The 6,175-nt window shown below is 46.1% G+C and overlaps 1 long non-coding RNA gene across 2 annotated transcripts; it reads right to left on the bottom strand.

Annotated features, from left to right (window-relative positions):
- Positions 1-215: 215 nt before the first annotated feature.
- LOC123429976 lies at positions 216-2,334 on the bottom strand. Of its 2 annotated transcripts, XR_006622807.1 has the most exons (4): positions 2,307-2,322; positions 1,860-2,210; positions 620-739; positions 216-527 (listed from the first exon to the last, which is right to left on the bottom strand). It is a non-coding gene; the product is annotated as an uncharacterized LOC123429976 (long non-coding RNA). The 2 variants fall into 2 exon arrangements; XR_006622806.1 differs by having other exon boundaries at positions 1,860-2,334.
- Positions 2,335-6,175: the final 3,841 nt, after the last annotated feature.

Raw genomic sequence — 6,175 nt, 5'->3', positions numbered from 1 at the left:
AACAGAGCAGTGTTAACAGGAAACTAGAATTATGAGATTCTTAATTACCACAATTATTTTCTAATTATATTTTGTTATCCCGTGGCAATGCACGGGCACTCAACTAGTGTAGATTACATGTGCGTTACAACTGAAGTTGTGACATCTGATGATGTTTGCATCACGTTCTTGCCACATACGTCAAGAACAAGCCATATTTTATCGGAACCATTGAGTAAGTAAGAGAAAACTAATAATAATATGTGATGCAGCAACGGTTACCATATCAAATCTCTTGAACTAATACAAATATAGTCCTGATCACACATTAGATCTTAGAACTGTTTTAGGCTTTTATTTAAATTCAGGCATCTTAACCGAGTGCACTCTACAATAGTAGTACGCTAAATACTTGGAATTTTCTTGGGAAGGCCGAGTAAAACATAAAATCCAAACCATAGTATGATTTCATCTTATCTGGTGGTTTGGTAGTGCGACTATTAATGTGATCCATCTTTAGATCAATAAATTCCATTTTTGGTCTTAACCTACAAACAAAGATTGTTCCATAAGTATCGCAGCCGTCAATCATAGGAGAATCTAAGAGTGTACAAGTATATATACAGAAAATGGAACCTACCTTTAAAGTTGATCTTGCAGATCCCTATTTTTCGCCAATTCATGTCATATTGTGCGCATCCATGATGACCTCAAGGTAAGATATTTGCACAAACCTTCCCACTCACTCGCTATCTTCTACCTGTCAATGAAAACAGACCTTACTTATCACAGAAGAAAATGGGAAACCTGACTAGGACATGTATGCTAAGTCGCTTCCCCATAGAGACAATACTACAATGGCTCAATGCCTCAATGCCTGAAGCTCTCTCTTTTAGGAGATTTTACAGTAAAGAATACAAGCTGCCACTGAACGCAAGGAGTCGGCAAGAATATTTAGTGTCAGAGAGATGTCTAGAGCACCTATGTTAATGTTGCCCATACAGTTGATTTACCTCTCACTAGTTCATACTAAATTTACATAATTTGGGACAGTTTAACAGACAAAAATGTGAAGCACATATCATCAGCTCAGCAGAAGCCTCTTACTAGTTCATACTATTTACATAATTTGGGGCAGGTCAATAGACATAAATGTGAAGCAAATATCATCTTCAGTAGCAGTCATTGCCTTCCTTCTTCAGCAGCCTATACGGACATAAACAGGATAGAGATCCTTACCGGACTCTCAAACTACCGGCTACCTTCATTGCAATTATCCTAAGAATATAGTCTGTACATGTAGAACTAGTACTACTAAAGCAAACTAACTAGCTAGCACTCACGTATAGACTCTGCTATTAATACATCTTGATGTAGATTAAGACTAATGCAAGATTATTACCAATAGGAGATACGTGTACAAAAGAAAGGGATTCCGTTTTCAACTAAGTTGATTCTTTTTTGTGTTTTTGCCTGCACTTCGAAAGATAATACTTAGAGCAAACAAACTGAAACCTCTTGCTACCTTTACTTTCTCTGTGGTCATTCGTGAACGCCGCTGCTAGCCTACGTATATGGAGTAATTCTCAGAAAATGTATACGCTAAGTATCAATTGTTATTGTTTAAAATGGTGAGAAAGATATATGTCTCGTGCGTGTAGATTGGTAACTACAGTACATTTTTTTATAGTTGTTTGGCAATTCCTGTTATTCAGTCTAGTCTAGTATTTGGCGGCATTCGACATGCTCTCCATGACACTAACTAACTAAATAAAACACTAGACTTGTTCATACAAATCCCTCTTGAATTCCTTGTCACAACCAGAATTTGCATAGCAGTAGTGAGCAGTGGAAGAGGGGGAGGGAGATGGAGACGTTACATGTCACGGTGGGTCATCATGGCCACGCTTGAGCTCGGGCAGGGCTTGTTGGTCGCCCTAGGAGCAGAACCCTCCAGCCCCTCCTCCTCGAGCAGAGCATGGCCGGTGGCTAGGTGCGCCCCTCCTCCTCCTCCTCCTCAAGCAGGGCAAGGTCGGTGCCCACTTGTTGTTATTACCATATCCACGCCATGGTGACATGCAGCAAGGGGATGGATAAGAAGAGAGGGTGAGGTGCGGAGGAGAGGGTGGAAGGGCCTACCTGGGCAATGCAGGTGACGGACCACGCAAGCTCCAGCCTTGCCATCGCCTATTGTGGTGGATTCCAACAAGAACAGGGGGGCGCCTGAAGCCCTAGCCAAGGGAAAGTATGCATGCCTTAAGGCACAGATCTGGATGGAGGGGAGGGAGCGGCGGAGCTCGGGGAGCTTGGGGCATGTTGGAACTGACCAGCTTGGGTGGTGGCGTCGGCGAGGAGATCGTCATGTGAGGGGGTGAGATTAGTGAGTGATATTTATTCCTCAGACCTTGTTCCTTTTCATAGAATTTCAAGAGGTTTGAAGGGGATTGGAAGGGATTAAATTCTCAGCAAGTCAAAATCCATCTCAAACCCCTCCAATCCTCTTCAATCCCTTTATAATGTGTATTAACCGAACAAGTCCTGAGGGATTCGCGAGAGAGAGAGTTTGGTGCGGTGAGAGCGGACCACGCATGTAAGGGCATATTTCTAGGGCGTGCTACGAATCGTCCGTTGATGCCACAAGATTTTAAGCTGCCTCGCTGACCATTTGATCAACCCAACCATGTTTGTCCGATCACTTCCTCTCATCGGTGGAATGGTCAAATTCACGCACGTCTCTTCATCTCATCGCACAAACAACCCCTTCTCTCTGCTTCGATCTCTCAGCATCCGGAGTCGTCGGCGAGCACTGCCACGCTGCATCCGGAGCCGTCGGCGAGAGGATCAACAAAGCAGAAGTAAGCATCACGCGAGTGCTGCCGTGCAGCACCGACCAGGGACGCCGGCTGCCATCCTTTACCTATTGCATTGCAAAAGCACACCGAGCACCGTCGCTTTTGCTCTCCTCCTTGCTGTTGCGTTGTAGCACGGCGACGAGCGCTACATCGGAGCATGGGACAAGCATTGTGATGGGGCACCGGGACCGCCCGCGCGGGTCCTGCATCGAAGCACTGGGTTGCTGCGGAGAGTGCTTCCTTGTAGCTCCACTATCGTCGAGCGCTTCATTGCAGCTCCACAGCTAGTGACTTGCAGCAACAACAGCGCCGGTGAGGCTGCATCGCAGCGCCAACGTGCCGACGAGGTTGCATCACGGCACATATGCCATGCACGTCGCTCCCCCTCTAATTTGCAGAGGCGAGAGTGTTGTATCACAAACACCGATTGCCTCTTGCGAGTGTTACCTCGCAGGGTCCACAACTATCGGCGGTGCTTCTAGATGCTCCATGACAGCAAATGCGAATGGCGGCGCCGCCCTCGGAGTTGGCACCATGTTGTAGTGCACCCCTTGCAGAAGCATGACTCTTCCTTGAAAGTTGCACCGGCGCGCTTCATCCTCGATTGCTGTTGTGAGCGGCGGCGGCGCGGCAAAAAAATCTTCTAGTAGCGGGTGGCGATTGTGTTGGATTGCAGCGGGCTTGCAGCGTCCCTCACATGGGTGGGAGGACACGGAGCAAGCCTTTGGCAGCGTGGTTGTGCTTCATCTCGGATCAAGAGGAAAGACGAGAGGAAGAAGATGAGTCGCGGTTGGATCCTGGAGAGAGGATAAGGTTGAGGGGATATGGCTCGGAGGGGATGAAGTGAACGGGCCTGCACAAAACATGTGTCAACTAGAGGAGGCGGTTTAACTAGCGAGAGAATCATCCGGCTTATTCTAAATGTTTCCCATATTTCTACCCTAGTTGTTTTGGTGATTGATGACATTGTATTTGCGGACTAATCGTGTGCATTAATCTTTTCACATAAGTCGTCCTATGTCACAAGATGATTCTAGCCCCTCGGTGCATTAGAGTGAAGACGGTTTCATTCATGTGTTTCTATTCTAGTGGATTTGAGTCGTAACAACCATATTATTAAGAGGGGGTCCATATTGAAAAGGTTTCGATGGAATCAACACGTACACTTTTATCTGAACCCGTTTTCCTTACCCGCATCATTGGAGCTCCGATGTTGCCTTTGTTATGGTCCATAAGGAACCAAGCAGAACTACCGCGCAAGGCAGCGGTACTACCTCTTATCTACAGTAGTACCTCCCTGGGTAGCACTAGTACCTCTTATCTGCGGTAGTATCGCTCTGTGCAGCGGTAGTACTGCTTATGGGCGGTAATGCTATTGCTGAGTGTCACGCGTTGTATCGCTGGCTTCAGGGCCTCGACTTTTTTGTGTCGGACTGGGCGGTTTTTGGCTGGTAGTACGGCACAGTAGTACTGCTCCCAAGCGGTAGTATCGCCTATTACTATAGTGCAACTATTGTCCTTCTTTCCCGGCCTAGAACCCTCAGCAAACTATGAGCGGTAGTAGGCAGCATACTACCTCTTATGTGCGGTAGTACCACTTTGGGAGCAGTAGTACCGCTTAGGCGGATCTGCCTCCGCTCCTACATACTCTTTGTGTTTGAGAGCTAGTGCACTGCAACCCCGACGGTAGTACCGCTTGGGCGAGCGGTAGTACCGCTCTGGTGGCACTATCGCCTCGTGACCTCGTGCCATTGCACTATGTGGCTGGCTCAACCGCCCAAATGGTAGTACCACTCCCATGAGCGGTAGTACTGCTTGTGTGTGGACTGAGAGGAGATAATTGTTATATCCCCCCCACTATATAAAGGGCATCTTCTTCCCCAAGAAGACCACTCTTCCTAATCTAAGCTCCATTGTTGCTCCAAGCTCCATTTTCGCCCAAACTCTCTCCCTAGCCAACAAAAGTTGTTGATCTCCTAGGGTTTGGGTGAGAGGTACCTGATCTACACTTCCACCAAGAGAAATTTGATTCCTCCCACTAATTACTTGCGGATCTTATTACTCTTAGGTATTTGAGCACCATATACGATTGAGGTCACCTCAGAGCTATAATCCATTATGGTGAATCTTCATGGTGTTGTTGAGAGCCTCCAATTAAGGTATGGAGACTACCCCAACCTTGTTTCTAAAGGTTTAGTCGCCGCCTTCAAGTGCACCACTAGTGGAATCATGACATCTCGCATTGTGTGAGGGCGTGAGGAGAATACGGTAGCCTTAGTGGCATCTTGGGGAGGATTGTGCCTCCACACCGCTCCAATGGAGACGTACTTCCCATCAAAGGGAAGGAACTTCGGTAACACATCCTCGTATACACCGGTTCCATTTGTGGTTTTCTCTCACCTTTACTTTGTATAAGCTTTACTTGTGTTGTATTCCTTTGCTTGCTTATTGTGGTTGTTGTTTGCACCGTATAGGTTGTTCACCTAGTTGCATATCTAGACAACCTATTTGTTTCCAAACCTATGTTGTTAAGAAAAACTTAAAAAGTGGCAGTTGCCTATTCACCCCCCTGTAGTCAACCATATTGATCCTTTCAATTGGTATCAGGCCAACATCTCTTTATTAAGGGAAATACCGCCCGAAGAGTATGGTTGATGACAGGGATAGGGTTGTGGACTTATCCAAGGCTGAGGAAGTGAACACGGTCTCTCGTGAGAATTTAAATGAGGCAGTTGCTTCAATTAGATCCTTTATGACGACCGAGGTCAAATCCTTGTTTAAAGAATTCCTTGATGGTCTCAAACTCTCTACCTATCTGTTTCTAGTGGTCAATCTCACTAACTCAGAGTCGGATGACAACTCGTGAAAGGAGGGGTCTAGTAGTGGTAAGGATAAGTTACTTCAAGAAAAGCATGTGACGGAAACATTTGCCTTAGTTCCTCCTCCAACGGTCTATGGAGGACAGGTCCACACACCTCATATTAACAACCTAGGTCCTCCTCCTAAGCTTGTGAAAAATGATTTCACTAACTGGGTTTTTCATATAAAGTCTCATTTGAATCACAACTTTGTTCATCTTTGGAGAATCATTGAGCAAGGATACTACTCGCATGATCCAAACAATCTCACCCCAAGAGAAGAGGCGGACAATCAACTCAATCGCTCTGCCTTGTTCATCCTTCAATCCGCAGTGCCTCCATAAGAGCTAGCTCACTTGTATCATTTCACTCGTGCAAAGGATTGTTGGGAACACAGTATCACTTTGTATAAGGGAAGCTCGAGTATTCAATGCTCAAACTTTGAGGTGGTTCTTGATGAGGCCAATGAGTTTGTGATGATTGATG

The sequence above is a fragment of the Hordeum vulgare genome, chromosome 2H, assembly GCF_904849725.1.
Source record: "Hordeum vulgare subsp. vulgare chromosome 2H, MorexV3_pseudomolecules_assembly, whole genome shotgun sequence".
In the NCBI taxonomy this organism is placed as follows: domain Eukaryota; kingdom Viridiplantae; phylum Streptophyta; class Magnoliopsida; order Poales; family Poaceae; genus Hordeum; species Hordeum vulgare.
This window is presented reverse-complemented; position numbering and strand designations above follow the sequence as displayed.